At 53.1% G+C, this 23,067-nt stretch overlaps 1 protein-coding gene and 1 long non-coding RNA gene across 2 annotated transcripts in view; both read left to right on the top strand.

Moving 5' to 3' along the window:
* LOC127580905 (SLAM family member 5-like) overlaps positions 1-23,067 on the top strand; it is a 294,315-nt gene that overhangs the window by 106,419 nt on the left and 164,829 nt on the right. The window lies entirely within an intron of this gene.
* Positions 12,127-13,326, top strand: LOC127580919 (uncharacterized). Its single transcript, XR_007957901.1, has 3 exons — positions 12,127-12,279; positions 12,980-13,030; positions 13,252-13,326. It is a non-coding gene; the product is annotated as an uncharacterized LOC127580919 (long non-coding RNA).

Here is a 23,067-nt window from a genome sequence, read left to right as displayed (position 1 = left end):
GCCCAGCTCCCCTCTGCCTGAGGAGGTCTGGGACCCCGGCAGCTGCAGTGGGCTGAGACCCAGTTACTGTGGTGGGGGGGGGGGGGGGGGGTGGGAGTTTGTCCGTAACCGCGATCTGCATCTCCCCCTCCCACACCATCACTGATCTGTCAGTCCTCGGCCTCCTCCACTGCCAGGAGAATTCCAAGCGCAAACTGCAGGAACAGCACCTCATTTTCCATCTTGGAACCTTGCAGCCTAACGGCAGGAACATTGAATTCTCCCACTTCAGGTAATTCGCACCCCCACCCTTCCCCACAACCCCCCCACCATGCTTCTCTTCCCTTTCCTAGCCTTCTTCCTCTCTCCTTCCCTTTGACCCATCCCCCGGTGGATCTGCTCCCCCCCCCCTCCTCCCCCGCACCCGCCTATCACTGTCTCACCTGCATCTACCTATCACCACCCTGTGCCCACCCCATCTCCCCTCTTCTGTCCACCCATCACTGCTCTGCTTTACTGATAAAACAGCTGTTCGATCAGCTTTCCCTCCCTCCGGTCTAAACACTCCTCCCTCTGCCTTTCTTTAAAAACTCACTCCCCCTCTGCCACTGCAAACACTTCCTACCTACACCTCCCTAAACACTCCCTCCCTCTGCCCTAAATACATCGGGGCTGCAGTGTGTACTGTCCACAAAATACCTTGCAGTTACTTGTCAAAATTAGTGCGGTTGCAGAGAGGGGAATGCAAAAGCAAAATACAGACGGGACCCTGGGTTTATAAACGGGCAGGGGGTAGAAGAGCAGGCAGAGATTGTGAACCTTTATAAACCCGCGGTGCAGGCACAGCCGGAGGCTTGTGTCCCCTCCTGGGATCGGCACCGTAGGAAAGGTGTGAGGGCTCTGGAGAGGGTGGGGAAGGGGTTTCCCAATGTGGTTCCAGGGATGAGGGGGGTTGGCTGTGGGTGGAGATGGGAGGCACGGTGGGGGGGAGAATCGAGAGAGCTGGCACCCGTATCTGCCATTTTCCGCACCTCCGCTCTCACCACCATCCTCCCGGACCCAAACAGGGATTGTCCTTTCATTTCATCCCACCAGCCTACGTACCCAACACGCCGTCCTCTGCCACTTCCGCCGTCTCCAACGGGACCCCACCACCAAGCACGTCTTCCCCTCCCCACCCTTTCTGCCTTTCGCAGGGACCGCTCTCTCCGTGACTCCTAAGTTCACTCCCCCCCCCACCCCAGCAACTTTCCACTGCCCCCACCATGGGTGCAACAGCTGCCCCTGCGCCACCTCCATCCAGGGACCCAAACAGTCCTTTTCAGGTGAGAGAGAGACTCACCTGCACCTCCCTTAATATCATCTCCTGCATTCGGTGCTCCAAGTGGGGCCTCCTCTACATTGGTGAGAGCAAACGCAGACTCGGTGACTGTTTTGCAGACCACCTGCGCTCTGTCCGTAACCGCGATCTGCATCTCCCTGTTGCTGGTCACTGCAGCTCCCCCCCTCGCCCCCCCCCCCCCCCCACTGTCACTGATATGTCAGTCCTTGGCCCCCTCTACTGCCAGGAGAATTCCAAGCGCAAACTGGAGGATCAACACCTCATTTTCCATCTTGGAACCTTGCAGCCTAACGGCAGGAACATTGGATTCTCCCACTTTTATGTAATTCGCAACCAGCTTCCCCACACACCCCCAACCCCCCCCCCCCCCCCCAACACACCATGATTCTTCTCTTCCCTTGCCTAGCCTTTTTCTTCTCTCCTTTGCCCCATCCCCCAGTGGATCTGCTCTCCCCTCCTCCCCCACACCCGCCTATCACTGTCTCACCTATCACCACCCTGTGCCCATCCCGCCTCCCCTCTTTTACCACCTATCACTGCTCTGCTTTTCCCTCCTATATATCGGGCTTCCCCTTTTCCTGTCTCCAGTCCTGAGAAAGGGTCCTGACCCGAAACGTTGACCGACTGCTTTTCTCCACGGATGCTGCCCGGCCTGCTGAGTTTCTCCAGCGTTATATAGTGTTTTTCATAAGGGAGAATCCGTGTTGGAGAGGAGGGAAGATGCAGAGCTGTGGGGAGAGGATGGGGGATGGGACGAGGGGGTGCTCGTACCTAGTGCTGGTCGAGTGTGTAATTGGGAGGGGCTGGTCTTGGATTTTAACAGATCGGTGTAAATTTTTGGAGAGTGAAGTTGAGGGTCTGGCTGCAAGTGTGGCACGCCAGCCTTGACCTTGAGTGATTGGTGGGGTTAGGAGGTGGTCTTCTGTTTCCTGAACTATCAGCGGAACACAGTGGTGACTGAACTTCCCCACCCTCCCCCAGCACTGTTTCTCGAGGGAAATGGGGAACGGGCAGCACTGACTAAAATGGCCGTTTGATTTTATTTTGGTTTCAGTCCATCTTGCTGTTGTGCAATAGGGGAGCGGTGGCATTGTGAGAGTGTGCGGAGGTGGGCCCAGCTCCCCCCTGCCTGAGGAGGTCCGGGACCCCGGCAGCTGCAGTGGGCTGAGACCGAGTTACTATGGTGGGGGAGCATTTGCCCAAGGAGGGGGTGGGAGAGGGGCTGATCTCACATTGAGCCAGCTGCCACCTCCGCCTCTGATCCCGGGGCTGCCTTCCCATCTCGAGGCACTGGCTCTTCGTCAGCAGGGTCTGTGGCCCCACACCTCTTGGGCACTTTTGAGTCCCCCACCCTGGCTCCTTGGTGGGCAACAACATTCTCCTCCACTCCCCTCTCGCCCTCATAAGGGAGTCAGAAACTGCAGGAGGCCACTCAGCCCCTCGAGCCTGTTCAATAAACCGTGGCTGATCCATCCCAAGTTCAGAAGTGGGGATGTTCACCGGTGACTGCACAATGTTCAGTTCCTTTCACACCTCAGCAGGTGAAGCAGCCCGTGCCTGCCTGCAGCAAGACCCAGACAACATTCAGACACCGGCTGAGAAGTGATGGGTAACATTCACACCACACAGGTACCAGGCGGTGACCATCTCCCCCTGACCTTCACTGACATTCCCATCGCCCAGTCCCCACCATCAACACCCCGGGGTCACCACTGACCAGAAACTCAACTGGACTGGGTATCCTGTGGGGAGTGACTCACCTCCTGACAGCCCAAGGCCTTTCCCCCATCTCCAAGATACCAGCCAGGAGTATGATGGAACACTCTCCACTGCCTGGGTGGCTGCAGCTCCAGCAACTCTCGAGAAGCTCGACACTGTCCAGGACAAAGCAACCGCTGCCTGTCCATTTCTCTCAACACACCTTCTGCCCAAAACGCTCCCTCTCTCTGCCACTCCAAACACTCTCTCCCTACCCTTCCCTAAACACTCCCTCGCTCTGCTGCAGTGTGTTCCATCTACAAAATGCCCTGCAGTTACTTGTCAAAAATAGTGCGGTTGCAGAGAGGGGAATGCAAAAGCAAAATAGAGACGGGACCCTGGGTTTATAAACGGGCAGGGGGTAGAAGAGCAGGCAGAGATTGTGAACCTTTATAAGCCAGCGGTGCGGACACTGCTGGAGGCTTGTGTCCCCTCCTGGGATCGGCACCGTGGGAAAGGTGTGAGGGCTCTGGAGAGGGTGGGGAAGGGGTTTCCCAATGTGGTTCCAGGGATGAGGGGGGTTGGCTGTGGGTGGAGATGGGAGGCATGGTGGGGGAGAGAATCGAGAGAGCTGGCACCCGTATCTGCCATTTTCCGCACCTCCGCTCTCACCACCATCCTCCCGGACCCAAACAGGGATTGTCCTTTCATTTCATCCCACCAGCCTACGTACCCAACACGCCGTCCTCTGCCACTTCCGCCGTCTCTAACGGGACCCCACCACCAAGCACGTCTTCCCCTCCCCACCCTTTCTGCCTTTCGCAGGGACCGCTCTCTCCGTGACTCCTAAGTTCACTCCCCCCCCCCCCCCCCCCCCCCCGCCAGCAACTTTCCACTGCCCCCACCATGGGTGCAACAACTGCCCCTGCGCCACCTCCATCCAGGGACCCAAACAGTCCTTTTCAGGTGAGAGAGAGAGACTCACCTGCACCTCCCTTAATATCATCTCCTGCATTCGGTGCTCCAAGTGGGGCCTCCTCTACATTGGTGAGAGCAAACGCAGACTCGGTGACTGTTTTGCAGACCACCTGCGCTCTGTCCGTAACCGCGATCTGCATCTCCCCGTTGCTGGTCACTGCAGCTCCCCCACTCCCCCCCCCTCCCCCCCCCCACTGTCACTGATATGTCAGTCCTCGGCCCCCTCTACTACTAGGAGAATTCCAAGCGCAAACTGGAGGATCAGCACCTCATTTTCCATCTTGGAACCTTACAGCCTAACGGCAGGAACATTGGATTCTCCCACTTTATGTAATTTCCACCCCGCTTCCCCACACACCCCCAACCCCACCCCCCCCACACCATGATTCTTCTCTTCCCTTGCCTAGCCTTTTTCTTCTCTCCTTTGCCCCATCCCCCAGTGGATCTGCTCTCCCCTCCTCCCCCACACCCGCCTATCACTGTCTCACCTATCACCACCCTGTGCCCACCCCGCCTCCCCTCTTTTACCACCTATCACTGCTCTGCTTTTCCCTCCTATATATCGGGCTTCCCCTTTTCCTGTCTCCAGTCCTGAAGAAGGGTCCTGACCCGAAACGTTGACCGCCTGCTTTTCTCCACGGATGCTGCCCGGCCTGCTGAGTTTCTCCAGCGTTATATAGTGTTTTTCATCAGGGAGAATCTGCGTTGGAGAGGAGGGAAGATGCAGAGCTGTGGGGAGAGGATGGGGGATGGGACGGGGGGTGCTCGTACCTAGTGCTGGTCGAGTGTGTAATTGGGAGGGGCTGGTCTTGGATTTTAACAGATCGGTGTAAATTTTTGGAGAGTGAAGTTGAGGGTCTGGCTGCAAGTGTGGCACGCCAGCCTTGACCTTGAGTGGTTGGTGGGGTTAGGAGGTGGTCTTCTGTTTCCTGAACTATCAGCGGAACACAGTGGTGACTGAACTTCCCCACCCTCCCCCAGCACTGTTTCTCGAGGGAAATGGGGAACGGGCAGCACTGACTAAAATGGCCGTTTGATTTTATTTTGGTTTCAGTCCATCTTGCTGTTGTGCAATAGGGGAGCGGTGGCATTGTGAGAGTGTGCGGAGATGGGCCCAGCTCCTCCCTGCCTGAGGAGGTCCGGGACCCCGACGGCTGCAGTGGGCTGAGACCGAGTTACTATGGTGGGGGAGCATTTGCCCAAGGAGGGGTGGGAGTGCGGCTGATCTCACACTGAGCCAGCTGCCGCCTCCGCCTCTGATCCCAGGGGCTGCCTTCCCATCTCGAGACACTGGCTCATCGTCAGCAGGGTCTGTGGCCCCGCACCTCTTGGGCACTTTTGAGTCCCCCACCCTGGCTCCTTGGTGGGCAACAACATTCTCCTCCACTCCCCTCTCACCTTCATAAGGGAGTCAGAAACTGCAGGAGGCCACTCAGCCCCTCGAGACTGTTCAATAAACCGTGGCTGATCCATCCCAAGTTCAGAAGTGGGGATGTTCACCGGTGACTGCACAATGTTCAGTTCCTTTCACACCTCAGCAGGTGAAGCAGCCCGTGCCTGCCTGCAGCAAGACCCAGACAACATTCAGACACCAGCTGAGAAGTGACGGGTAACATTCACACCACACAGGTACCAGGCAGTGACCATCTCCAACAAGGGAGAGTCCGACCACCTCCCCCTGACCTTCACTGACATTCCCATCGCCCAGTTCCCACCGTCAACATCCCGGGGTCACCACTGACCAGAAACTCAACTGGACCAGACACACAAACGCCGTGGCTACAGGAGCAAGTCAGAGACTGGGTATCCTGTGGGGAGTGACTCACCTCTTGACAGCCCATGGCCTTTCCCCCATCTGCAAGGTACCAGCCAGGAGTGTGATGGAACACTCTCCACTGCCTGGGTGGCTGCAGCTCCAGCAACTCTCGAGAAGCTCGACACCGTCCAGGACAAAGCAGCCGCTCCCTGTCCATTTCTCTCAACACACCTTCTGCCCAAAACGCTCCCTCTCTCTGCCACTCCAAACACTCTCTCCCTACCCTTCCCTCTCTCAAAACACTCCCTCGCTCTGCTGCAGTGTGTTCCGTCTACAAAATGCCCTGCAGTTACTTGTCAAAATTAGTGTGGTTGCAGAGAGGGGAATGCAAAAGCAAAATACAGACGGGACCCTGGGTTTATAAACGGACAGGGGGTACAAGAGCAGGCAGAGATTGTGAACCTTTATAAACCCGCGGTGCAGGCACAGCCGGAGGCTTGTGTCCCCTCCTGGGATCGGCACCGTGGGAAAGGTGTGAGGGCTCTGGAGAGGGTGGGGAAGGGGTTTCCCAGTGTGGTTCCAGGGATGAGGGGGTTTGGCTGTGGGTGGAGATGGGAGGCACGGTGGGGGGAGGAGAATCCGTGTTGGAGAGGAGGGAAGATGCAGAACTGTGGGGAGAGGGTTGGGGATAGGAGAAGGAGGTGCTTGTACCTAGTGCTGGTCGAGTGTGTAATTGGCAGGGTCTGGTCTTGGATTTTAACAGATTGGTGTAATTTTCAGTGGAGTGAACAAGCGTTTGGTTGCAAGTCTGGTACAGCAGCCTTGACCTTGAGTGTTTGGTGGGGTTGAGGAGTGGTCTTCTATTTACTGAACTCTGTCAGTGGGACACAATGGTGACTGAACCTCCCAACCCTCCCCCAGTGCTGTTTCTCGAGGGAAATGGTGAACGGGCAGCCCCGATTAAAACGATCGAGTGCAGGGCTGTGCAGAGAGCCGTGCTTTTTTCCTGTGTAGGGACTGTACAGATTTGATGGTCTGAATGGCCACCTTGCAGCAGAGGGAGGAGGTGACGCCATGATGTTCACAGCTTCTGTAGTTGGGAAACAGTCGTTGCCTGAACTTGTGACCATGATGGTCACAGCTTTAAACAGTTCCGGTTCTCTGATCAGCGTAGCAACAGAGCCTCGGGAGGGGGGAGAGAAGGTGTGATCACAGTCACATCACCTTCCCTCACACTTTCCACCAGCTCCAGCACCAGTGCCCAAGTAAGGGATCTCTTTGCAGTCTGAGACTGCCCAAGCTGCTAACAAGAACACATACACTGGGTAGGTACACCGGCACGCTCCCAGGGCATGGGTCAGACACAAGGTGAAGCTCCCTCTGCACTGTCCCATCACACACTCCCAGGGCATGGGTCAGACACAAGGTGAAGCTCTCTCTACACTGTCGCATACTCCCAGGGCACGGGTCAGACACAGGGTGAAGCTCTCTCTACACTGTCCCATTACACACTCCCAGGGCACGGGTCAGACGCAGGGTGAAGCTCCCTCATCACACACCACAGGGCAGAGCCGTTAGAATTCTAGGTCAGTCCATGTCGCTGTGCTGTAGTACTCATGTGGAATGTGTCAGAATACACTGCAGATTGGGAGCTTCTGTCGGAGTAGCCTGAGTGAGTAACTTGAGTGCATTTTGTAGACAGTACACATGGCAGGCACTGTGTACTCATGGTGGAGTTAGGGAGGGTTTAGGGAGGTGGACGGGGAGCCGATTGAGCGGCTGCTTTGTCTCGAGTGTTGTTGGATCTTCACTCACCCAGGCAAGTGGAGGGTCTTTCAGAAGTCATTGGTAAGCATAAAATTGGAAATGTTGGAAGCAATTAGCAGGTAAGACCGTATCCGTGGAGAGAGGGCCAGGGACAACGCTCCCAGATGAACCTTCAGAAGTGGGTAAAGTCAGAGGTGAAAGGGGTGGTCGATGCAGGAAGGGCTGCTCCGTACATGGCTTGGACTTTGCATTGTCCAGTGAGTCACGGGTTCTCTGCTTTGTTTGCTGACTATTCCAGTGCTCCATGTCTACCATCCTCCCCAGTGACTTCCCAGTAGAGATGGGGTGACCTGGGTCCTGACCCACCGTTCCAGATCAGTGGCTCTGCACCCCCTGACCTAGGACACAGTGGCCCTGTGACTCTTTCTTCTGGGTTGGAGTGAACCTGCAACCTTTAACCCACTGATGTTGATCAGATGGACCCTCCACCTTGTGAAGCATTGTTTGAGATCAGTGTGACCCTGTGCACTGTGGCCACCTATTCTAGATTAATGTGACCCGGTTCCCTGCAGCCCCCTGTTCTCGATCAGTGTAACCTCGTTCCCTGAGACCAAAGGTTTTACATCAGTGACTGCAACCCTTGTAACAATATTGTGGATTAGAATAACCTTGTGCCCCGTGACCACTGTTGTGGATCAAGTGGCCCTGTGACCTACTGTTCTAACTCAGACCCTGCACCCTGTGATTCACTGACCTGTTGCTGTTGTGTTGGTCTGGATGACAGACATCTTGTCCACTGTTGCCCACTAACAGGCTGCAGTAACCCCAAGCTGTTACCAAAGTTCTGGATCAACGTAACACTGCATCCTGTGACAACTGCTCGAGATTAGAGTGCCCCATGCCCCATAGTAGCCACAGACCCTGTGATCTTCTTTCTAAGTTGACTGACCACACCATGTAATCCATTGTTCTGGATTAGAGGGGGGCCCAGTGACCCCTGTTCTAGATAGGTGGCCTGTGACCCACTGTTCTAGATCAACGGCCAGTGGGTCCTGTTCTAGATCGGTGACCCTGTGACCCATTCTGGATCAGAATGACACAGTGCCCAGTGACCTGCTGCGGATCAGAGTTACACAGGGATGTTCCAGAAGCCCCGGCAACATTCTCAGCCAATCCCAAAACTTGAGGAAAGCTGGCTAGAGCACACTGGACAACAACACACTCACTCTGGTCCGTCCTTGCCCACTCTGGTCCTGTTGTCAGGCTACACCGGGTGGGGGTGGGGGAGTGTAAAGGAGACAGAAATAGCCAGACAGAATTTGTGGTTCTGGTGGTTTGCATTCTGCAAACTGTTGTTGCAAACACGGGAGGCTCTCACACCAATGGCGAAAATGTAACTTCCTCCAACTGGTCTCTGCATCAGCCCAGAGAGTGTGGGGAGGGGTGGCTGTGGATGGGTGAGAGAGGAGAGGGGGATGAAGGAAAGAGTGCGAAGGATAGGGAGAAGAGGGGGGAGAAACCAGAGAGGGAGGTACAAGGAGAGCAGGAGGGGAGAGCAAGGGAGGCAGGGAGGAGGCGTGAGAGAGAGGAAGGGGGGCAGAAAGGGAAGAAGGACATAGCTTGGCAGGCGGGGGGGGGATGGGTTAGTGGGTGAAGAGAGATGGAGAAAGCAAGGCTGGAGGGAGGAAGAGTGGATGGGGGGAGAAGGACAAGAGGGGTGAAACAAGAGGAGAGAGGAAAAAATATAAAATCGTAACTTGGCAACACAGGAGGCCATTCGCCCCATCTTGTCTATGCTAGCCAGCCCACGCCCTCAAGTTGCGGCTTTTCAAGCCCACACTGAGTGCTGTGTAACTGTGGGGAGGATCTCTGCCTCTTTTCCCATCTCCCCCCCCGCCCCCCCCCGCCCCCCCCCCCCAGGTCAGGCAGCGAGTCCCAGACCCCCGCCCTCTGGGGAAACATCTTCCCTCCTCTCCCCTCTAATCCGTGTCCCAGTTCCTGTAAATCCCTGCCCCTGGTCTTGGGGAAATCGGTCCTTCCTACTGACTCTGCCCAGACCCCTCACCACTTTACACCCTCCACCATCTCCCCTCAGCTTCCTCTGTTCCAGGGGAGACAACTCCAGCCTCTGCCACCTCTCCGCACAGTGACGGTGTTCCAGTCCCGGCAACATCCTCGTAAACCAACCCCCCCACTCCTCACCCTCTCCAGTGGGACCCTGTCTCTCCTGGGATGTGGCAACTACAACTTTCCTCAGTTTTATCACTGACATATGTTGTGAAATTTGCTGTTTTGCAGCAGACAGTGCAAGGCATAAAATTACTGCAAGTTACAAAAAAAAATTGTGCAAAAGCTAAATAACGAGGTAGTGTTCATGGGTTCACAGACCATTCAGAAGTCTGATGGTGGAGGGGAAGAAGCTGTTCCTGAAACATTGAGTGTGGGTCTTCAGGGTCCTGTACCTGCTCCCTGATGTTCATAACGAGGGCATGTCCTGGGTGGTGAGGGTCCTTAATGATTGATGCTGCCTTCTTAAGACGCTGCCTTCTTAAGACACCGCCTCTTGAAAGTGTCCTCGATGGCGGGGAGGGTTGTGCCTGTGATGGAGCTGGCTGAGTCTACAACCCTCTGCAACCTCTTTCGATCCTGCACATTGGAGCCTCCATATCATGTAACCAATCAGAATGCTCTCCTCCATACATCTATTGACATTTGCAAGGGTATTTGGTGACGTACCAAATCTCCTCAAACTCCTAATGAAGTAGAGCCACTTGTGTCCCTTCTTCATGGTTGCATAGTGTGTTAGGCCCAGGATAGATCCTCCAAGATGTTGATTCCAGGAACGCGAAGCTGCTCACCCTTTCCACCGCTGAGCCCTCAATGAGGACTGGTGTGTGTTCTCCTGACTTCCCCTTCCTGAAGTCCACAGTCAATTTCTTGGTCTTGCTGACATTAAGTGTGAGGTTGTTGCAACACCACTCAACCAGCTCAACTACCTCACTCCTGTACGCCTCCTCATCACCATCTGAGAGTGAGGGACGGGGGACTGAGCCACAAGTAACAGCTCCAGTTACAGACATACCCACTCAGTCCACCTTGGGGTTGGGCCAAATTTTCTTGGATCCCATGAGCTCATTTTTGTTTTAAATCAGTCTGCCACCTAGGGCTGTCAAAAGCCTTGCTCAAATCCATGTAGACCACATCAAACACTTCGCTCTCATTGACCCTCCTCAGAGAACCATTGAGTTAGTCCCTTCACAAATCCAGGCTGACTGTCCCTGATTAATCTGTGCCTTTCTAAATGATGGTTTATACTGTTCCTTACATTGAATGCCAGTCACTTGTCCAGCACCAAAGTCAAACTAACCAATGATTACCTGGCTTATCCCTTCCTCCTGCTTTAAACAACAGTACATTGGAGAGAAGTGAAAATTGTAGTCAGAGCCCATGGAATTTTCTCCCTTTTTTGCCACAGTTTCATAGCCTGGGATATACTTCATCTGGGTCTGGAGAATCCGTCTGACATTTCACTAGCCCACGACCTGGAATGGGACGGTCGGACAGGTTTGGCGAGAATCCGTTCCAGTTCAGAAGAGTGAGAGGATGACTGAACCCCGTCAGATGCTGAGGGGTCCGGGCAGGGTGGGTGTGGACAGGATGTTTTCCCCTGTGGGGGGATTCTGGAACCAGGAGTCACTGGCTGAAAATCAAGGGTGGCCTGTTTAAGACAGAAATAAGGCAGATTTTTCTCTCGGAGGGTGGTGATTATTTGGAACCCTCTTCCTCAGAGGGCAGTGGAAGTGGAGACTTGGAATATTTTGAAGGTGGAGGTTGAAAGATTCTTGATAACGATGGGGTGAAAGGTCACCGGTGGGAAGTGGGTTGAGGTTACAGTTGGGATCTACAGTGGTGGGGCCGAGTGGCCGCCTCCTGCTCACAATGCACACATTTGGTACACCATCCCTTCTCGCACTGTGACTGGTCTGTTAACCAACTTCCTCGTCCATCCCCCTCCCCGCATCCCGTCTGAAACCCGACCACTGGGAATGTTCAGCGTCCGGACCGGAAGCCACATCTCCACGAGAGCCACAGGATCGTGCCTCAGTGTGCACCAGTGCCCTCAGCTCATCGCCTTGTTCACTGGACTCCTGCACTGAGGTTTCTGCCATTCAGCACGGCTGGTCTGTTTTCCAACCTTTCTTTGTCTCTGCCTTTCAGGTATTCTCAGGAAATGTTCTGCTCTCCGTGTCCCAGTCCTGCTTCTCTCCCTTCTGTCTTTGCTCAGGTTCTGTCCCCCTGCCAGGGGTTTAAACTGTCCCCAGGGCCATCAGCAAGCCCACCCAATCGGTCACAAGAGGACCACAACTGGTCCCCTTGCACCATGCCCAGAACTACTCCCTTTGTCCCAGGAACCCACTGCCCTCAGTGCTGTGTGCTCTCTCTCTCCAGCCACACACTTACCTGGAGAGCGGGTGGTGGGAGGAGAGAGACGGGGAGGGGGTTAGAGGGAGGAGGAATGGAGGGAGGAGAGAAGGGCAGAGCAGCTAAGGGAGTGTAATGGGGAGAGGGGGAGGAGTTTGACAGGACTGCAGTTGCTGGGTGTCTCTTGTAAAGTCCTGCCTTCCTCGGCACCAGAACCATCCTCACTTCTTCCTCTCTCTGGGCAGCTGGTCTGCGGGAGCCTGAGATTTGTTACGTGCTGGATGCCATTCTCTTCGTCTATGGGACGGTGTTAACAGCTCTGTACTGCCGTCTGAAGGTGAGGGGGCACGTGTCAGTGAGAAGAGTTTCATTCACATCAGTGGGGATACAGTCAGTGACAGAGGGCACTGGGGGAGAGGGGTCACTGAGGGACAGTGTGAGGGAGGGGTATTAACATCAGTGGGGATACAGTCAGTGACACAGGGCACTGGGGGAGATGGGTTACTGAGGGACGGTGTGAGGGAGGGGGATTAACATCAGTGCAAAATGGTGAGGGGCCGGTGGGAGAGAATCTCACGCACGCGCGCACACACACACACACACACACACACACACACACACACACACAGTGTGGGGCGGGCTCTCCCCCTGGCTGGAGGGATTAAAAAACCAGGAGTCACAGGTCTCCAAATGAGGGGTCGATCAATCAGGACAGAGATGGGGAGACATTTCTTCACCCAGTGGAGGAGTCTGGAATTCTTTCTCCGGGGCGGTGAAGAGTCAGTCATTGAGGGGATCCAGGACAGGGCTTGCTGGGTTGTTGGGTGTTGAGGGAACCAAGGGATGTGGGGTTAGTGCAGGGAGTGGGGTTGAGGTGACAGATCGGCTGTGGTCAGTGAATGGGGAAGCAGGAATGAAGGGCTGAATGGCCTCATATTTCTCAGGTCTGAAGGGCTGAGGTGGAAGGTGCTTCTATCTGACTATGTTTCTGTACTTGCTGAAGGATAATTGAAACCTTTTTCAATCAATCACCACAGATCCTGGATCGAAAGAAGGAGAAGGCAGCATCTGCGGCGTCAGAGTATGAGGTGAGGCCGGGGCAGGGTGAGGGACATCTGACAAGTGGGCAGGACCCAGGGGCACAGACCCCCAATCCCAGGACCAACCCAAAATGGGTGAGAAGGTGAATCCCCTCTGATGGGGAAAAGGCTGCCTGGTGTGTGTAGATGGGGATAAGGGGTGAGAGGGTTTATTCTCTGATGGGGAACAGGCTGCATGGTATTTTCTTTAATCATTGTGTGTCCGTCAGCATCTGCGGATGGGAAGCAAGGACATCTACGAGGAACTGAAAGGAGAAAAACCAACAGGTCCTCGTGGAAAGAAAGTGAGTACTGATCACGTTACTGCCGTGCCCTGGGAGTGTGTGATGGGACAGTGTAGAGGGATCTTCACCCTGTGTCTGACCCGTGCCCCGGGAGTGTGTGATGGGACAGTGTAGAGGGATCTTCACCCTGTGTCTGACCCGTGCCCTGGGAGTGTGTGATGGGACAGTGTAGAGGGAGCTTCACTCTGTGTCTGACCCGTGCCCTGGGAGTGTGTGACGGGACAGTGTAGAGGGATCTTCACCCTGTGTCTGACCCGTGCCCTGGGAGTGTGTGATGGGACATGTTTAGTTGTTGCAACAACATATTTATGATCTTTTTTCTCCCTTTCTCTTCTTCCCACAGCAAGAAGAGGGCATTTACACGGTACGGACACTTCCTTCTCTCCCTACCCCCTCCACTCTCTGTCTTTCCCTCACTTTTTATGTTATTTCTTTAGCCTTTCTGTTGCTATTTTCCACTTTTTCTCAATCTCTCCCTTCAATTTTGTCAGCCTCTTTCTGCATCTCTCTCGCTCTCTCCCCATCCCCCTCTCACTCTTTTCCCCTCTTTCTCTCCCCCCTTATCTACCCCCAAACCCCCACCCTCCTCTGTCTCTCTCCCTGACACTCTCTGTTTCTCTTCTCGCTCAGTATCCCCATCTCTTTCTCTCTCTGACTCTCCCTCCCTCCCTCCCAGATTATCTCTTACCCCCTCTCTCTCCCCCCAGGGTCTGGGAGAACACCGCGTTGATACGTACGAATCTCTGCAGCGCCAGGCTCCTGGGAAGATGAAGTGATGGTGCCGATCGCCTGGGCTGTGGTGCAGAGGGTGGGGGTGTGGGGGGGGGGGGAGGTCGGGGTAACAGCTCAGTCACTCAGTCTTTGTCGCCATCAAGGCCGTGATACCCAACGTGGTTTGTGTGAGTGCGGGGATCCTTTGTCCTTCCTCCTGTCCCTGGAGGCCATTCAGCCCCTCGTCTGGGACATGGGGACAGCAGGAGGCCATTCAGCCCTCTATGTTTGGGTGGGGGTCAGGTTGTGGTGAAGGGGAACACAAGGACTGGAGACTGTGGGGGTGTTTATGGAGATCTACATGGGTGGGGGCTGTAACGCTTTGGCTCTGGGAAGCAGGAGGTGAGGCACATGTGGTCGAATAGCTTGATGAACAACCTTGTTTCACTCATTCGCTGCTCTCAGTTCTCTGTGGATTCACACTGTGCAATAAATTCAGCTGAAGAGAGGTCTGGGGTCGTTATTGTTGCGGCTTCAGTCCAGTCTGGGGATTGAATCAGAGTCAAACAAAGGCCCAGGCTGTGTGGCCTGGCTCCAAACTCCAGCCCCAGGCTGTGCGGCCTCGCCCAGAACACGGAGGCCTGGGATTTGCAGCCAGACCCGAAATGACAAGCCCAGGATTTCGAGCCTCACCCTGGGAGAAAGCCTCAGTCTCCAGCCTGTTGCCAACACCGGCCTCGGCCATAGCGTTGACTCCATCTGCCATTTCCCGGCCCCTTTCACCAGCACAGCAATGTCCCCCTGTGGCCCGTCCACCCTCCACATACCTCCTTGGATCCCCTTCCCCTCACTCTCCGTCCCCTCGGGAGGCAGAACAGCAGCGGGAAGCTTAAAGAGCCTGTCTGATTGGCTAAAAGAGCTTTTCGGAATATTTTTGATTGGCTAATTGTGAGACACATTGGCCAATATAAGGCAAGCAAGCTCTGGCAGAGCAGCTGGTGTTTGAGTGGGAAGAGGCTTTGCCCAGCAGAAGGGCAGTCTTTGAATTTCCTTTTTAGAGCACTCAGGATGGCAGTCAGGGCAGTGGCATGCTCCTCCTGCAGGATGTGGGAGATCAGGGAGACTGCCGCCTGTGGGAAGTGTGTTCAGCTGCAGCTCCTGACTGACCATGTGAAGGAGCCAGAGCTGGATCTGAATGCACTCGGAATCATCCAAGATGCTGAGAGTATCATAGCTAGGAGTGTTAGCAAGGTGGTCATACCTAAGGTACGGGCAGAATGTAGTTGGGTAACCACCAGAAAGGAAAGGGGAGTAGGCAGAGCGGGCAGGATTCCCCTGGGGTCATTCCCCTTGAAAACCAATATACTATTTGGAGGGATGACTATTCAGGAGAAAGCAGCAGTAGCCAGGCCTCTGACACCAGGGCTGGCTCTGAAGCTCAGCTGGGAAGGGTGAAGACAGACAGGACAGGATTGATGAGGGACTCGAGAGTTCGGGGGACGGGCAGGAGCTTGTGTGGCCGCAGAAGGGACTCTGGAATGGTGTGCTGCCTCCCTGGTGCCAGGGTCCAGGGTGTCACGAGCGGCTGCAGGACATTCTCAGGGCGGGGGGGAGTAGTCAGAAGTTGTGGTGCACGTCGGCACAAATGACACAAGTAGAGAAAGGGATGAGTTCCTGTGGAGTGAGTATAGGGAGCTGGGGAAGAGATTAAATAGCAGGAAGGGTAGTTAAAAAGCGTAGTAATCTCTGGATTACTTCCAGTGCCATGTCTAGTGATGGTAAGAATAGGAGGATGTGGCAAATGACCGCATGGCTGAAGTATTGGTGCAGGGGCCAGGGATTCAGATTTTTGGACCATTGGGATCTCTTCTGGGGCGGAGGTGACCTGTACAAGAGGGATGGGTTACACCTGAACTGGAGGGGGACCAACATCCTGGCAGGTAGTTTTGCTAGTGTTGGAAGGGTGGGTTTAAACTAGATTGGCAGGAGGATGGGATCCCAAGCATCAGGGAAGCAAATGAGAAACGGGAAAGTGATGCTGACATCAGTGACAGCGAGTTGAACAGGAGCAAGGAAAGACCGTTGGATTAAACTGCATTTATTTCAATGCAAGAGGCCTGGCAGGTAAGGCAGATGAACTCAGGGCTTGGATAGCTACATTGGACTGGGACATTCTCGCCATTATGGAAATGTGGCTAAGGGAGGGACGGGACTGGCAGCTAAATATTCCAAGGTACAGGTGCTATCAGTGGGATAGAAGTGGAGGAAAGTGAGGAGGGGGAGTTACATTTCTGACGAAGGAGAACATCACGGCAGTGGTCCGAGATGAAATTACTGAGGGATCGTCCAGTGAGGTTTTATGGGTGGAGCTGGGAAATTACCAGGGAGTGATCACCTTGTTGGGATTGTACTAGAGGCCTCCAGATAGTCAACAGGAATTAGAAGAACAAACATGCAGGGGGATTTTACAGAGTTGTATGAATAATAGGGTTGTCATAGTAGCGGATTTTAACTTTCCTCACATAGAACTGGACTGTCATTCTGTTAAGGGCTTAGATGGGGTGGAATTTGTTAAGTGCGTTCAGGGAAGTTTCTTTGGGCAATATATAGAGGGGCCTACCAGGGAGAGGGCAAAGCTCGACTTACTCTTGGGTAATAGGGCAGGACAAGTGACTGAGGTGTCAGTGGGGGAGCACTTTGGGACCAGTGACCATAGTTTGATTAGTTTTACAATAGTTATGGAAAGGGACAGATCTGGTTCACGGGTTGAAGTTCTAAATTGGGGCAAGGTGAATTTTGATGGTCTGAGACAGGAGTTTGCAAAGGTTGATTGGAGCAGGTTGTTTGTAGGCAAGGGGATCACAGGCAAGTGAGAGGCTTTTAATGGTGAGATATCGAGAGCTCAAGGTCTGCACATTCCTGTTAGAGTGAAGGGCAAGGCTGGTAAGAGTAGGAAACCCTGGATGAAGGGGAATATTGAGACCCTGACCAGGAAAAAGAAGGCAGGGGTCAGGTACAGACAGCTGGGATCAAATGAATCCCTGGAGGAGTATAAGGGATGTGGGAATGTACTCAGGAAGGAAATCAGGAGGGCAAAAATGGGCATAAAATAACTTTGATGGAGAAGAATAAGGAAATTCCCAAGAGGTTTCAAGTATATTAAGGGGAAAAGACTAACTCGGGAGAGAATAGGGCCCCTCAGAGACCAAAGGAGACATCTCTGTGTGGAATGGCAGGAGATGGGTGAAGTCCTCAATGAATTTTTCTCCTCTGTTTTTACTGTGGAGAAAGACGTGAAGACTTCGGAACTAGGAAAACTGCATGGAGAGGTCTTGGGGATGGTCCGCATTACAGTAGAGGAGGGGCTGGATGTCTTAAAATGTATGAAGGTAGACAAATCTCCAGGGCCTGATCAGGTTTATCCAAGAACACTGAGGGAGGCTCAAGAAGAAACTGTGGGAGCCCCAGGTGAGATATTTACATAATCATTTGCTACGGTTGAGATACTGGTAGACCGGAGGTTAGCAAATGTTGTGCCTTTACTTAAGAAAGGTTCCAAAGTAAAACCTGGGAACTATAGGCCAGTAAATCTAACATCTGTGGTAGGTAAGTTATTGGGGAGGATTCTGAGGGGTAAGATGTGCATACATCTGGAAAGACGAGCTGATTAGGGAAAGTCAGCATGGCTTTGTGCATGGGAGATCATGTCTTACCAATGATTGAGTTGTTTGATGATGTGACCAAGAAAGTTGATGAGGGCAGAGTGGTAGATGTGGTTTATATGGTCTTCAGTAAGGCCTTTGATAAGGTTCCACATGGTCGGCTGCTCTGGGAGGTTGGATCGCATGGAATCCAGGGAGAGCTGGCTAACTGGATGCGCAATTGGCTTGTTGTTAGGAAGCAGAGGGTGATGGTGGGAGGTTGCTTCTCAGACTGGAGGCCTGTGACTGTGGTGTACCACAGGGCTCGGTCCTGGGCCCATTGTTGTTTGTCATCTATGTCGATGATTTAGATAAGAATGTACAGGCCATGGTTAGTAGGTTTGCAGACGGCACTAACATAGGTGGTACAGTGGACAATGAAGAAGGTTATCAGAAATTACAGGGGATGATCAGCTAAGTGGGCCGAGGCATGGCAAATGGAGTTTAATTCAGATAAGTGTGAGGTGTTGCATTTTGGAAAGTCAAATCCAGATAGGAATGACAGTGAATGACAGGGCCCTGGGGAATGTTGCAGAACAGAGGGACCTAAGAGTACAGCTACACGGTTCCCTGAACGAGGTGTCACAGGTAGACAGGGTGGTGAAGAAGGCTTTTGGCACACTGGTCTTCATCAGTCAGGGCACTGAGTATAAAAGTTGGGAGGTCACGGTGAGGTTGTACAGGACACTGGTGAGGCCACACTTGGAGTATTGTGTTCAGTTTTGGTCGCCCTGCTGTAGGAAAGATGTTACTAAACTGGAACAGGTGCAGAAAAAAAATTATAAGGAAGCTGCCAGGACCTGAGGGACTGAGTTACAGGGAGAGGTTGGGCAGGCTAGGACTTTATTCCTTGGAGTGTGGGAGACTGAGAGGTGATCTTATAGAGGTGTATAAAATCATGAGGGGCATAGATAGGGTCAATACATTTCAGTCTTCATCGCTTTAGGTTTACTCCCGATTCACCCTACACGGTCCGCCTTGTCGTTTTCCCTTCAGGTCCGCCTCTGCTCCACCCTCCCCGGTCCGCATCGGGGTGGGCACAGACTGTCACATATGATGACCATGAACCTTCTGATCGCCGAGATCGATTCTGCTTTTAATTCAAAATATAACTTAATGACAGGATATCCGGAAACATATAAATGCAGAGCGATCAAGACATTTTCTCGTCAGTTGGTAAAAGGAAGGAGTCGGTGAGGGTTTCAGCCAGTGTTCAGCTCCATGAGGTGTGTTGCGAGGCCCCTCCACACCTCCCGCTGCCGGCTGCTCTCTCCACGGTGCGTTGCCCGTTCACTCTGCACAGCCCGGACCCCTTCAACACGTCTGATGCGCTGCTCCCGGCTCCCTCTCCATGTTCCCGCACCGGGACCACATCTGCTTCACCCTGCCGGATCCGCAGCCTCTCCGCACCGCCCGCTCCCCCGCGGGTCACCCTGCCGTCCCTGCTGTGTGAGACGTTTCATCGCTGCTCCTTCGCTCGGATGAATCCTGCTTCACCCTACACGGTCCGCCTTGTCGCTTTCCTTTCAGGTCCGCCTCTGCTCCACCCTCCCCGGTCCGCATCGGGATGGCCAGAGAGAGAGAGAGAGAGAGAGAGAGACCTGATTACCGTGAACCACTCAAGTTACTTCATTTGTCATTCACCCAGATGCTCTAAAAACACATAGAACATAGAACAATTACAGCACAATTCAGGCCCTTCGGCCCACAAACCTGTGCCGAACATGTCCCTACCCTAGAAATTACTAGGCTTACCCATAGCCCTCTATTTTACTCAGCTCCATGTAGCTATCTAACAGCCTCTTGAAGGCCCTATGGCACATGGAGGAACGAAATGTCGTTTCCCCCAAACTCACACAACAGAGGACAGACATAGAACAGAGGACATACAATAAACGCAGACAGAAAATCTGTGCAAGCACAAATAGTGCAAAAAATGGTATATACAGAATATAAAATTAGTGCAGGGTTAGTGCAAAACCGAGTTGGACAAAGAAAATACAGAACTCAGTGTGATGCACTGAATGTATAAACATGTTCAGCAGCAGTTCTTATGTGCCGTTGTGCAAACCAGGACTTCTAACGCTGTATTTGTCTGAGACTGCCTCCAGGGTATTCAGGAGCCTGACGGACTGGGGGACAAAACTGTTGTACAGTCTAGTAGTTCTGGCCCGGATGCTCTGGTACCGCTTGCCAGACGGCAGTGGGACAAATAGGTCGTGGGAGGGATGAGAAGGGTCATCTATAATTCTGTAGACCTTGTGTGTGCATCGTGTGTTGTAGATGTCCAGGATGGAGGGAAGAGGTACTCCAGTGATCTTTCCCGCTGTGCTCGCAATTCTCTGCAGATTCTTGCGGTCTGAGGTGTTACAGTTACTGTACCAGGCAGAGATGCAGCTGGTCAGGACACTCTCAATGGTACCCCTGTAGAATGTGGTGAGGGTGGGGGTTAACTGATCTCCATTAACCATTCTGCTTTTACTTCAAAATATAATTTATTTCAAAATATAATTTATTTACAGGGTATTAGAAAGGATATAAATGCAGAGCGATCAAGATATTTTACCATTAGTTATAGTGTCATAGAACAATACAGCACGGATACAGGCCCTTTGGCCAACCAGTCCCTGCCGACCATGGTGCCCACCAAGCAAGTCCCAATTTCATGCTTTGGGCCCATATCCCTCTCAGCCCCTCCCCTCCATGTACCTCTCCAAGTGCTTCTTAAATGATACTGTTGTACCTGCCTCACCCACTTCCTCAGGCAGCTCGTTCCATATATTCACCACCCTCTGCGTGAAAAAGTTGCCCCTCAGGTCCCTTTTAAATCTCTCCCCTCTCACCCTAACTATATGCCCTCTAGTTTTGGACTCCCCTACCCTGGGGAATTGACTGCTACCATCCACCTTGTCTATGCCCCTCATGATTTTTTAAACTTCTGTACAATCACCCCTCACTCTCCTACACTCCAAGTGGAGTGGCCATTGTGAGAGTGGGCCAAGGTTAGAGCGGGGAGCTGAGGCTTTGGCTCGAGGCTTGGGCGTGAACAGGCTGAGTAAGTGCCCCAGTTGCTGGGCCACTTGCGCAGCCTTTAAAAAAAGGCTTCAGTGTGAAGGCACAGGTAAGAACAGCTAAAGTTTTATTTTGTTGTGGATCCTTAGTCCTTGATTCAGTGTAGGCAGGCTGGCAGTCAGGGCAGTGGAAGGCTCCTCCTGCAAGATGCGGGAAGTCAGGGAACTTCACGGTCTCCCTGATGACTACGTCTGTGGGAAATGCAGCCAGCTGCAGCTCCTGACAGACCAGGTCAAGGAACTGGAGCTGGAGTTGGATGTAATCAGGACCATCTGGGAAGCTTGAGGGCTTCATAGATGAGACTTTTACTGAGGTGCAGTCTTCAGACAGATGGTTGACCACCAGGAGAAGCAAGAGGAACAGGCAGTCAGCACAGGGTTCCCCTGTGGCCATTCCCTTCACCAACACGTATCCCTCCCTGGACACTGTTGAGGGGGATGTTCTTTCAGTGGCTAGCAGCAGCAGTTAGGTCTCTGACACTGTGACCAGCTCTGAGGCTTAGAGGGAAAGGGTGCAGTCAGACAGGGCGATAGTGATAGGAGACTTGATAGTGAGGGGGGCAGACAGGAGATTCGGTAGCCGCAGAAGAGACACCAAATGGTGTGTTGCCTCCTGGGTGCCAGGGTTAGGGATGTCTCTGAGGGGCTGCAGAACATTCTCAAGGGGGAGGGCGAACAGGCAGAGGTCGTTGTACATGTGGGTGCAAACAACATAGGTAGAAAAAGGGATGAGGTCCTACAGAATGAGTCTAGGGAGTTAGGTACGAAATTAAGATTTAGGACTGCGAGGGGAGCGATCTCTGGATTACTCCCGGTGCCACGTGCCAGTGAGTCCAGCAATAGAAAGATAGGCCAGATGAAAGTGTGGCTGAAGAGCTGGTGCAGGGGGCAGGGATTCCGGGTCTTGGATCATTGGGATCTCTTCTGGGGTAGAGGTGACCTGTAGAAGAGGGACAATTTGCACTTGGACCAAAGGGCGACCAATATCCCAGTGGGGAAATTTGCTTTTGCCAGCAGGGAGGATTTAGACTAGATTGGCAGGGGGGTGGGGCTCAAGGGAGAGCAAAGTTGGTGAGAAGACATATGTGCAGCAACTGAAGAGTGTGAGCCCAGCAATCAGGATGGCCACGTTTACAGTAAAAGGGCAGGTAGGACCATGGCTTTACATTGCATCTATTTCAATGCACACAGCTTAACAGGTAAAGCGGATGAACTGAGGGTGTGCATTGCCTCTAGGGACTGGGATATTGTGGCCATAACAGGAACGTGTCTGAGAGAAGGGCAGAACCGGCAGCTCAATGTTCCGGGATGCTGATGCTTTAGGCGGGACAGAGGAACAGGTGGGAATGGAGGGGGTGTTGCCTTTTTGATAAGGAAGGACATAACAACAGTGCGTAGAGAGGATATTCTTGAGGGATCATCTAACGAGGCCATTTAGGTACTGAGAAAGAAGAACAGGATGGTCACCTTGGCAGGGCTATATTATAGACCACCCCCCCCCCCCCTTCCCCCAATAGTCAGCAGGAACTCGAGGAGCAGATGTGTCAGGAAACTGTGAGAAAGTGAGATAGTGCTAGTGGGAGATTTCAATGTTCCCGGTATCACCCAGAGGGCAGAGGGCCCGGATGGGACGGAATTTGTGTGGTGCGTCCAAGACAGTTTCCTCACGCAGTATATAGAGGAACATACTGGAGAAGGAGCAATACTGGACCCCCTCTTAGGGGACGAGGTGGGGCAAGTGACTGAAGTGGCAGTCGGGGAGCACTTTGGGTCCAGTGACCACAATTCTATTAGTTTTAAAATATTTATGGGAAAAGATAGAACAGGTCCACAAATTCAAGTCCTGAACTGGAGCAGGGCCAACTGCGAAGGTATGAGGCAGGATCCAGCTGGGGTCGACTGGGTGACTCTATTTAAAGGCAAAGGAACCGTTGGCAAGTGGGAGGCTTTAAAAAAGGTCATATCAATAGTCCAGGGGCAGCATGTTCCTGTTCAGGTGAAGGGTAGACATACCAAGTTCAGGGAACTCTGGCTGACGAGAGATATCGAGGCTCTGATAAGAAAAAAGGAAGCATAGCACATTTAGGCAGCTGGGTACAAATGAGTCCTCAACAAATACTAAAAGGCTTAAGCCCAAGCTTAAGAGCAAAATCAAGGAGGATAGAAAGAGGGTATGAGATGGATTTGGCAGTCAGGGTTAAAGACAATCCCAAGAGGTTCTTCAGTTATATTAACAGTAAATGTGTGACTAGAGAGAG

Source organism: Pristis pectinata, chromosome 20 (assembly GCF_009764475.1).
Source record: "Pristis pectinata isolate sPriPec2 chromosome 20, sPriPec2.1.pri, whole genome shotgun sequence".
In the NCBI taxonomy this organism is placed as follows: Eukaryota; Metazoa; Chordata; class Chondrichthyes; order Rhinopristiformes; family Pristidae; genus Pristis; species Pristis pectinata.
This window is presented reverse-complemented; position numbering and strand designations above follow the sequence as displayed.